Source organism: Chamaea fasciata, unplaced genomic scaffold, assembly GCF_029207755.1.
Source record: "Chamaea fasciata isolate MVZ Bird 193981 ecotype frontalis unplaced genomic scaffold, bChaFas1.0.hap1 SCAF_5, whole genome shotgun sequence".
NCBI classification, from domain to species: domain Eukaryota; kingdom Metazoa; phylum Chordata; class Aves; order Passeriformes; family Sylviidae; genus Chamaea; species Chamaea fasciata.
The window spans coordinates 45,772,313-45,784,321 of record NW_027094090.1 but is presented as its reverse complement, the minus strand read 5'-3'; the positions used below and the strand labels follow the sequence as shown (position 1 = coordinate 45,784,321).

Sequence of the window (12,009 nt, the reverse complement as noted above, 5' to 3'; positions counted from 1 at the left end):
TTAGGATGCTAGTTAAAAAGAAATCACCAAAGAAGCTGTTGTCTCTTCTGTGCAGTGCACCATACTCTTGGCAAGCTAGGCAGGAACAAAAAAGCAAGCATGGTCCTCCTTCAATTAAGCACTCAGGGCAGACAAAGTGGCCTTCAGCTTCCATAATTAAAGAAGAAAAAGGCAATTGGCTCACAGGCCATAAACTCTTGCTGAAAGAGTAGCTAAGATATGAAAGGAGCAGGAAGAACTAAAGGCCCAGATCACAAAGATTCTAAGTAAAAAAAAGAAAAAAAAAGGAACAAAAAAGAGGAACAAAGAAAAATCATGCATATAGAGAGTTATCAAGAAGGGCATTTTAAACTCCCTTTTTTTTTTTTTCTTTTTGTTGTTGTTGTTGTTTTGGGAAGGATTTTTTTTTGGTTTTTGGTTTGTTTTGGGTTTTTTTTCTTTGTTTTTGCTTTTTGCTCCTTTCCATTGAGTTCAATTTATTTGAATTTTTCAGGAAGCAGAATCATTTTTCAGAGATTCTAGATAATTTTCTAGTTTAAAGAAAAATTTAAGCTTTTGAACTGTTCACATCAACAATAATGACTTACACCTCTAATATGTTCAGACAGTGGTACTCAGCCATGGTTTTGGCTATGCTGTGCCTCGTGTCATTCTGGAGGTGCTTTTTTATTATTGTTATGTATTGAAGTATGATAGATGACAGTTCATAATAAATGGTTGCATAATATGTTTTCCCCACTCTTCAGGAAAAGGTCATTGTTGCCAGGGTCTGCTTGTGGGATAGAAACAGGGATCTGGGACTTTATGAGTTTGACACTTGGTAAATATCTTACTGTCCAGAAACATACACACTCAAAAAGAGAAAAAGGAAAAAGTGTAGGTTTCTATTTCTCCTAATTCTGAAGAAAAAAACACCCAACCATAATCTCCCTTTTTGGGGTTACTAATGAAATAAGGTGTTGATTTTACATACTGTAAATCCCTAAAGAACTAGATGTTGCACTGACTGGGTGAAAAAGATAACAAGAATTCACAAGAAAAATTACTTTTTTTAGGTGCTATGAGAAAATTGAAAGAACAAGAAAGATATTGAAGTTATAGAGTCATATTTGTTCTTTACCTATGCAGTAAGCAGAGATCTTTAAACAGAAGTTGCCTTTAGAGACTCCTTACAATGATACACCAGAAGGCTCATTTGGTCCAACACTTCTAGAAAACACCTAAAGCTCACTACTGCAAAAAGATTCAAAAGTTTTTATCAGACAAAAAAGCCAGCACAAAGAAATTTATCCTGATCCAACCAGAAGCATCTGCTCACACTGTCTGCCAGTCTGTTCTGCAGACCTAGTAAAAATGTACAGCTGAAGAGACAGACTTAATTTCAAATGCATTAAATCATAGCCAGACTGCCATTTGGCATAATGAGAAAGACCTTCCCCACTCCTTTTCTGTTTATGTATAAAATGCATTTGTATTGCCTGTCATTATTTAGACTGACTGACCTTGAGGGTTTGTGGGTTTTCTGTTTTGTTTCTGTTCCTTCTTAATGTGTATGCTGGATAAAGAAACACTGCACAGTGTGATACAAGCGAAGACTTGGATAGGATGAGCTCTCTAGTTTGGTAGAATAGTGCATTCTGGTTGTACTGCTGTCCATGATGGGATAAACTGTCTCAGGCTGCTCCTTGTCAACATATGTAAAAAGAAGTGATTAATTTCTTTCAGTTAATGACACTTATATGTCCTGCTCATAAGCATTTTAACACACTCTCCCCATAGTATTCAATTCTCTGGTAGTATTATATGACTGCTGTGGCACTGCAGCTGGAAGGCTGAGCAAAGCTTCTTTCAGAACATAAGCTTTCTGAGAAACAGAAGCACATCACCTCTGAAGGCCATTTTCTGTCTGATATCTAACAGCAGTCAGTGTTACAGACGTCCTTAGACTGAGATGAACACAACACATCCACAAGACAGTTGAAACCAAAATGATAATTAATGCCTGTGAGGACACTGAATCCTTAATGGTCATGGATGGTCATGGTCCCAGAAACCTCTTGTGTAGGGGAAAAGCTGCACCACAAGAATTAGGGTGGCCTGCACAGAGAGATGGTGTGTGTACACACACACAGGCCATAGCCAGGACTGTACACACACATCTACATTGTACAGTGGTGTACAATCCTCGTGTACACGCTCCTCAGCGTGTTCACAGCCAACAAAACTGTCATGCCACACCCAGTTGTAATGACTTGCCTGTGTTTTCAGAGACCTTCTCTTCTGAAATGGAAAACACTTTAAGAATTCTTAAGAACACCAGCCAGAACAAAGGAAGCAAAGCTGGAGCAAAAGTGTTGTGTGCCATGAAACCAAGAGACAGCTGTGAGTAACTCAGTTTGCAAGAGAGATGGAAACAAGCACCAGTTGCCAAAGATATGCAATTTGATGTAGAGTGAAAAAGAACCAATGCAAGGGAATGTAAACAAAAAGAGTTCTAAGTGTCAGCCTGGAGTACTGAGGGTTCTTCTTTCACCTTAGTCATAGTATGTGTGGTGGTGGATTGGGCAAGGCCTGTCTCTGAAAAGAATTTCTGAACTATATTGTATTACCTGCAAAATCTGTTGGGCAGAAAGCAGTCTGATTTAAAGTCCCTGGAGCTATGCATTTTAATTCAAGCCAAAGGTCATTCCCATGGCTTTAAAGTCTTCTGTTGCTGTATCTGAAAGGAGAAAGTTTTGACAACCGAAATTTAGATCTTTGAGAAAAGATTCACTTTGAGACAGTGAATAAATGTCTCTGAATATAACACCACAGGAGTCCTCCTCAGACAGAAAGATACCCAAATAACAGTTCTAGACTTGTTCTTTTCTAATATTCTTTCTGCTATCTTCCTACAAAAAGGAAAAATCACCATCTTTAATTCATTTTTAGGAAATAAAATGGATCACCTTATTAATATTGAGAAGAAGCAAAAGTTACCATTCCATGAGATGAACTGCAGGGACAAAAGGAATCCTTAGGGCACATATTTCAACTGTTTGACCTTCAATTAGCCATTCTTTAATGAACCTGTGGAATTAAACTGTTGTAATATATCCTCTTCTTTGACCAATATTCATAATATTATATCAGAGCCTATTTGCTATTCTTTTCCAGTGGAAACAAAGGATAAAACCACTTTTATCTCCTTTCTTTCTCATATTTCTTAACAAAAATCAACTAATGCAAGTCTCCTTCTCATAATTAGCTACTCTTGCCATTCACATCCATTAAGGAAGGAACCGAGGTCTCCAAATTATTCCCTTTTCATATATTAAACAACTCAGCTTCCCAACTCCTACAGAAAGAATGACAAAAGAAAGGTGAAATATTTAGGCTGCTATTGCAGTTTATGAACGTCAACACAGGAGGGGAAAATTTACAATTTCAGGGAGGAGCAGTAGTGCCGAATTCTGGTAGGGAGCTTATTTTCTGAAATCCAGGCAGAAGTTCTGGAGTTGCCATAGGTCTATTACAAGACTTGTGTATATTAGTGCATTCTCAAAGTTGACTTTTCTCTAGCTCAGTTTTCATTTACCTCTATTTTCCCACACAAGGCATCACCTTCTCCCTTTCCCCTGACAGCATTAGTCACTAAGATCAGAACTGTCATCAGATCTGCAATGTTTCAGACCCACATTTTCTTTTCTGATGATGGCAAATCTCACTGTGTGCATTTCAGAAGTGGCTAATAAGAGACAAACGCTACTTGGGATAATTTCCCACTGGTAACAATTCCAGATGTCCTGGTTCCACTCTCTCACCATTTCTCAACAGGGAATGAAGAGACAGTAATTAAACTCTATTTACATTGATACATTCCTCTCTAGAGAGAAAGGTTATGACAGAGCCCTGCCTGAGGCACAGAGGCATCCTGCAGGCTTTCTCCTGGCCCATCCTGAGCTTTAGCTGCTCATGGCTAGCTCCAGTAACACTGCTGGGTAACCCAGGATGGGCTGCTGGGAAGAGTGCTGCTGCTCTGCCCCTCAGCTTAGGAGCTGTATTTAAGCATCAGCCCATGGCCTGGTCCTGTGCTGTGCTGCGCTGCAGGCAGACCTGCATCGTGCTTGGCCTCACCTCCATCAGCCCTGGTCTTGCAAAGCGGTTCCTGGGCCGCATGGGCAGAGGCTACAACGAGCAGGGACGCAGCAGCAGAGGGCAGCACACTCAATGCTGAGGGCACTTCCTCAGTCCTCAGAAGTGCAGAAAAACCCCGAGAACTTTAAAAAGCCCTCCTGTGTGATCTCATTCCAGAACCTGCACTGGTCGGCACAACTCATGAACAGAAATATGCAGAGTGTAGTTGAACTACGTGATAGTTCTAATTTATAAATTTCAGTTCTATAATTTCTACTCAGTGTGTTGGCAAATAATAATTGTGGCTGATGAAAAAAATTGCTTGCATGAGGAGGGGTAGTGATATTTGAGCTGTGTGTGATGAAAAGGAGGAAGATAAGGCTCTGTTGCAGACCTGAGTGAAGCACAGGGTATCGAATTACTTAGCTGCTTCTTTCTTTGCTGTTTGCTCTTGAGTCAGAGAGATACACAGTCTAGCACATCTCACTCATGCCTGATGACATTTTCCTAATGTATTGTTGTATATTTACATCTCAAAACATATACACAGTTAAAATTAAGGTTACATCAATATCATCCCCAATCAAGACTCAGGAAATTAAAACCCACTTCTACTAATTGAACTGTACATCTGATCCTTTAATAATTGCTATTAGTTCTGTTTAGCTATTGACAGTGTACAGGAAAGCAGTGTATACCTTGCAAGGAAGGGAATTTCTTCCATGCAGAGCTAAACAAATAGCAATATAATAAGCTTTAGAAATCTAGTGGGGGAAAAAATCTATTTGTGCAAAGAGGTTGAGCTAGTGTTACCCTGAGAACATTCATTTTTCCATTTCCTGACTTGAGTTTCAGAAAAAATTACTTTTATTATAAAAATTAACCCAAAAGTCAAGAGCCCTTTCAATTCTGTTTCTCTTCCAATATGCATACAAACACCACCACAGATGAGACTGCTAATCTCCAACTTCTGGTTCAAACAACATACAAACCCAAATAACTCCTCAGTTTTTCTAATTAATTCAGATGGAGATTGCAACCAGAGGGACATCTGCCTTTTAGTACCTCTATAAGATGTGAGAGTCAGATGTTGTGTTCTTCCCGAAAGATTTTGGAAGATTAAAGGAGGAGACTTTTGTTTGTATTTTTGTTTCAGCTTCTACTGTGTCACTAAAAGAAATAAATAAGTGTTCTTAAACAAGCTTTACTACCAGTTTCCAAGTTCCACCAGAATTATGCTCATTCATTACAAGGAATTATCTATGAATCAGTATAGTACAGCCAATCTGGGGCAGGACAATGACTTAGTAAAAGGCAGCAGTGAAAGCCAGTCTATCTACCTATTTATATGACATTTGTCATAACGGCATACATTTTCTTTGGAACTCTAATTTACTGTGAGTGATTCCCACTTCCTATACCACTCAATAAGGAAGGATTAGAGGTTACATTTAATTTTTATGGTTTGTTTTTTTCTTTACCCAGTTCCCTAGTTAAACAGGTTAATGAAGTCAATACTATCTGCCTTGTCAGCCTGCTTACCACCCTCATTAATCATGTTGTGAACTGTTAGTTTTGCTGAAATTAAACTTTGGGGTGGAGAGGTTAAACACACCGTTCCCACAGGTATTGTCAGATGAGACTTTTGGTGAAAGGGAGAGACTTCAAACACACACCCCTAAAGAGGGACAGGCTGTGGCCTGAATGTATGCACCAGAGAAGCCAACATGGGAAAAAGCTCAGGCACAAAACCTATGAAAAGTTTCATTCAATATTTATGTCATTCCAAGTCTCCATAGTAAAGTTAACCACAAGATAAATAAGTAGAAGAGATTTCATTAGTACAAGCAGAACTGGCACCAAGGAACTAATAGCTGTATTACTTCACAGGGTGTATGAGGAAGAGAAATGGTCTTCTTACACAAGAAATACTGCGTTTATCATAGAGTGAAAAAAGGGAAATAAATGGCAAAATGGTGTTATTGTAAACAACTTTGTATTTCTCTGGTGTCTGCTGTAAGGAAATAAATTCTGTCAAACTGTTGATTTTTAACAGAATTTCATTTAGTACCAAGGAAGGACATTGCCAGCCTACTCTCCTTTCCAAGATGTGTTTGCCAACAAAAGGTAAGATTTAAAAATCAAAGAGACTATTCTTGCCCTTACAACTTAAAAAAAGCCGCCTATGCATTGAATGGGGACTACTGCTTGTATTAATATAGATGACTAAGGGGAATCCACAGCTAAATGGACATAAAATTTTAAGAAGTAGCTGCAAGTATGCAGCTAAAACTATTTTAAAAACATAAGAATCACATGTTCTACATGAGAATACACTTTTTTAATCTTTTATTATTTTAATCCCTTACCTTTCTTAATAATTTTGTTCATTTTTAAAAGAAATGCTGTTGCTTCAACACTCAAGTAGTAGCATGTGGATCACACATATTTTTAAGGTTATCACAGAAGCAATGAAATAGTCAAGTTGGGATTTTTTAAGTTTAAGTTATAACTAAACTTCTACTATATTTCAAGAAACCTCATAGGAAGCAAATCAAACTTTCAAAGGAAGACCAATATTGCCTATCAACAAAAACAGACTTGGCAGAATTTATAGATGCACAAAACTGCAGAAAACAGGGGATGAACATAAAGTATAAAACAACCTTTTAAGAAATTATTGCTAATTTCATTTGGTTAGATGGTTTTAAATGATTCTGTGAAACACTATTTTTTATTTAGCAGCTAGTATTATTTCTCTTTTAAGTAATTGATAGAAATTTGGTTAATATGTGATCCAAATAGAATCACCCAGCATTGTTTTGTCCTCAGATAGCAAGGGAATAGATGGAGCAGGCAGGCTCCAGAGCAGACACTATGATTCCTTCAAGCTTACTAAACATCTACAGTGAAGAACACCCCTAAAACACACAGCAGAGAATCTTACCAAGCATTTCTTCTGAGGTGTGTTATTGCTTTGTAAAACTGTGAGTGTTCTCTAGGAATCTCCACACCAGGCTGCTGCTGCTGCCCATGTCCAGCTCCATCTTAGGGCTCACATCCAAGAGTTCCCCGGTTAAGGTTCGTTTGCTGTAAGACAGGGTGTTCTTACAGCTGTGTCGTCACCAACCAATGCGATGCCTGGAGTGCTGCAGGTGAGTCACGACCCAGATATACGTCATAGGCCCCTGAGAAAGGAACTTTTGGGACTGCTTTTAGGGTCATAAAAATGAGAATATAGTCAGGAGGGATGTGGGCCCTATGCACCAGAAGCAGTTTGGTAGGCAGTTCCTTGACACAAAAGACAAAGAGAATGAAGAAGGAAAACCCCTACAGAATATATCTTGTTTCCTCTGTAGATTCACTTTTTTTATTCTTTAAATTTGTGCCTAAAAATTAAAATATTTCTGTTTGCAGCAATCCTGCCATAATAGGCTGTTAAATATGAAATGAAATGCAGTGTCCTTTGCTCCACTTTTCCCTACTCGCATGGGATTGCCATGGTGCAAATCTTGCATGGTGAAAACCAATGCCTCAACAGTGTTACAGTTCTTAAGGTGATTAAAAGTACTGAGCAAAGCACCTCCATGCCACAGCCCTTCAAAACTCTACACCATCACTTAACATCGTAGTTCCTCAGTTTTTCATTACAAAATAAACCAAAATGGCATACCTGTCACAGTGGTCTAGAAAAACAGCAAGGAGGCTTCCAGACTTGACCCTTACAGCGCTAGGAACAGCCACACTATGGACAGTCAAGGACAGATCTTCAAATGCCTGGGAACAGCCATAACTTAGCTTCAAAGGCTGATGAGATGATCGTAAAGAGAAAGGGGGGAAAAGTCATCCCAAAATGTATCTAGCTTTAGACTTTGGAAGAAAAATCAAGACAATCTTCAAATTGTTTCAAGACTGACTCACCCACAACAGGAGGATGTAGTAGGAGTGCAATATGCTAACAGAGCTCCCTTTCATTTGTATGCAGATGCACAGAATTACAGGCATAAAGATGTTGGGATGTACCTGAAATAATATATTTTCCCCCTATAAAATATTTATGACTGATCTAATCTTACATTAAATGTTTCTTAATAATGGCAAACATTTGAGGTATTATAATTGGTGAATTGCTAGGAAATGTCATGAAACTAAATGCTTAAAATGTAGAAATTACCTTTAAGTCATCTCATTTGAATGAAATTATAAAAAATTATGTTCTATTCATTATTTTATGTATGTTTCATTATAATAATATGGTTTAGTTTATGTAACAAAAGGATCCTAATTAGATCTTTCTTAAATAGATACAAGTTTATCAGTCAGCGTATCCTGGGTAAACCATTCCAACTAATGCAGCTTTTGCTGCTAATGCTGTGTTTTAATTCTTTCCAGTTGCTAGAGGAGTTATTTATACGCACAGCATGGAGGCTTATACTCATGCTTCTTTGACTGCACATGAAAATAAAGAACATTCAAGTAGAGAGAAAGGGTAGAAAATTAAGAATTTTAAATCTCAAACCAACCCACATTTTCAATAAAGGAAAAGACAAGTAGATGAACACACCATGATAAATAAAACATGTGCTTTGACATCTCCTGGATTTAGTAGACAAATTGATTTATATCTCTCAAGTAAGAGACAGCAAGGAATACTTGCTTTTTGAAAACTGGCACACTACTAAGAAGCCAGAATGTTTTTATTTAATTATGATAATTGTCTATTAACATTCTAATGCATGCTAAAATATTAGAAGCTCTTCTTCGCCTTTCTTCTCCCATCATGACAGATAAATTCATCCAAATTCCCTTCCTTCCAGCTCCTTTCTGGCAACACAGATGAAGTTAAAGAAAATCAGAGAGAAAAAAAAAAGAGGAGAATCGTTTAGTTCTAAAGTGTCATTGTCTATGTTACAAATTCACAAGTATCAAAATACATAAGGACAACTGACATATTATATATGCTATCCACCAGCAATCAATCCTCACTCCCAGCCCAAAAAAAATCTTTAATTCTCTTTGAAAACACTAATGCTAAACACATTTCTACAGCTCCTTCTTAAAAGCGCTATATCTTAACACTTTGGCCTGATTTCTTAGGAAATTAGGATTGATGAGATCATGGGGTTTTTCTAGGTACAATGATTTTTTTAACTTGTTGGCTAAATATAATCAAATCTGAGAGTCGGGTAGTGATCTCATAGTAGTATTAGAGGCAATTTATGATATCAATAGCTTATAGTGTTATTCCAAAGTGTGCTTTGGAATACCAACCAACATTTCCCTCAAATGCACATGCCTTCTGAAATCCAAGAGTAAATCTTGTCCAAAAAAAAACCCAAAGGGAAGGGTTTGTGTACTTTTATCTCCCCTTTTTTCCTACTTTGAATGAAAGACCTCCCATGAATTTGTAACAGTGAGGAAAATGGTAAAATAGTATCTTTTCCACCAGGACTTTAAGGGCAAATTCTTACCTGGTTATTCTGGAATTTCCTTCAAGTTTTAGCACATTATTATCACAGTTCATGACATAAATTTTATATTTCTCACTTACTCGTGATATAAGTATTATATACATCAGACAGTGTTTTACATACATGAATATGTATATATACACATACACATTTGCACATCAATATGTGCCAGTTGAAACATTTCATCTTTACTTAAAGATTTTCTGTTTGCACTATAACATAACAGTTTAGCATTTCTAGAAACAATCAGATTTTTGAAACCACTGTGAAAGGAAACTCTTCTATAGAACTTCTCACAAGCAGTTGCATGGAAAAGACAAAGTTTAATGGACACAAGTTACTCCTGAGGAGATTCTGATTGCTCACACAAGGAAAATTTTTCACAATCGGGCATTGGAATAACTTCCCCAGAGAAGTGGTGATTTCCCCAACACTGGACGCTTTGGCTGGACATGGAGCTGGGCTGTCTTGTTGAGACAGTGCTTTTGCTAAGAATGGTTCGACCAGGTGACCCTTGAGAACCCTTCCAACATGGTATTCTTTGACTCTGTGATTCGGAAAATGTTCTTCACTGAAAATGTGATTAGGAGCAGAACAAGCTCACCAGTGAAGTCATGGATCCAAGCATGTCAGGGTTCAAGAAGTGTTTGAACAACACTGTTAGACATTAGGTTTAACTTTTAGGTTGCCCCATGTGGAGTCAGGAGTTGATTCTTAAGTCCCTTCCAACTCAGAATAGTCAATGATCCTGTGATTCACTATCATGGCTTCCTGGACAAATGGCAATCAAAAACACATGCCAAATAGATTTTCCTGGTGAAAACATAGGTTTGATACACACAAAAAGCAGGAACTTGAATAGTTTGCAACACAAAATATACACAAGGAAATTACATACACATAAGTACATACAAGCCAAAGACCCAAATAAGGGGAGTAGTCCTATTCCGCATCACACTGTGCCTTTAAAGTGTCACTCACTGGTTTCAGAAGCAAGCTCTTTATTCCACTTTAAGGAATAGTTGCTTTTCTGTATTGTCTTTAGATATAACACAGTGCTATACAGCTCTCTCAAACTTTTCATTCATTGTCCACAGGTAGACAACTCTCTTCTTTGCCTCTTGACATATTATAAATCCCACTCTGTGTCCTCTCTATTTAATTGCAGTCTATATAAAAAATGGACTCTCCCAGATTTGACAGCATATGAAAATATAGGAATATTTTCAACCAATTTCACGAAAAAACAATGAAAAAAAATCTACACAATCTTAAGGACTGGGATCAGAATTATCTTACATGAGTAACATAAAATGTAATTTTCTGTATATTTAGGAAAACATCATGACAAACTTGAGATTCAGGGCCCATTTTTGAAGATAAATGGTTTGTGATAAAATGTTTAAAGAATAGAGTATGTGCTAAAAGAGAAGCATTTTCCCAGCGCATAATTTCCACTTCAGCTTCCTCCTCCTTACAATTAGGTGGTGGAATATACTTAAATAATGATAGGAGGTATTATCACTTCAGGTATAAGGAGGTTATAATTTAGCAACACTATTACTCTGTTGAAAGTCAAGAAATTTAATTCATAATACACCTAAATTAAAGATCCCTGCTTATGAAAATAACATTAGCAAGCATACTACCAATAATGAATCCTGGGTTGCACATTTTAAACAGATTCCCAAGAGTAGCAGTGTTGGTTCACTAAAAAAGAATAAATCCAGACAACTATAACATTAGTTCTGTTAAAACAAAATGAATAGACAGCATGAGTACATTTACTCTCCCTTGGACAATCCATTTCTTCACATGGACGAGTCTAAAGCACCTTGATCCCTCTGTCTCTTCTAATCACTTTTTCCTAGACAGAAAAATAGCAGAAGTAATGAACCAAAAAAAAAAAAAAAATTTACAGATCTCATATTAAACAACAGAGACCTATTTAAAATTAAAAGAAAAAGTTATCCATTTATCACCACAAATTTGACCCTACTGTGCCAATCTGAACTAGAATTTCAAACCTTGTGGTCAATGAAGCATAAAATAGATTATCAGAAATACTGTCTGAAATATGAATCCACTGAAGAAAAATGATTGAAAATAACTAAGATAATTTAAGAGAATCAAAATTGGCTGATTACACCTCTAAAATGTCTCTCCCTCCCTTTCTCAATTCATAAATGGTTTTCTTCTAGTGACTGTTTCATACTAAGTAGTAAAAATAAGGTTCTGATTTCTACATTTGAAAACACTCTGCATTTCTGTGGTAAGATAAATCCCTTTTTATCTGGAAATTATTTATTCTGTAAGAGAAACTAATAGCAAAATAATAAGCCTTCCTCTACACTGAAGCAATCCTCTTGGAAAATTCAGGAGGCTGTGTTATGAAGCCCATGGTGTTGTATGAAGTAGAGCA

The 12,009-nt window shown here is 37.0% G+C and overlaps 1 long non-coding RNA gene across 2 annotated transcripts in view; it reads right to left on the bottom strand.

Annotated features, from left to right (window-relative positions):
* Nucleotides 1-9,764: 9,764 nt before the first annotated feature.
* LOC136290227 (uncharacterized) overlaps nt 9,765-12,009 on the bottom strand; it is a 128,612-nt gene continuing 126,367 nt past the window's right edge. For both annotated transcript variants that reach the window (XR_010721052.1, XR_010721053.1), the window contains exon 4: nt 9,765-11,454. This is a non-coding gene — a long non-coding RNA (uncharacterized lncRNA). The remainder of the gene's footprint in view (nt 11,455-12,009) is intronic.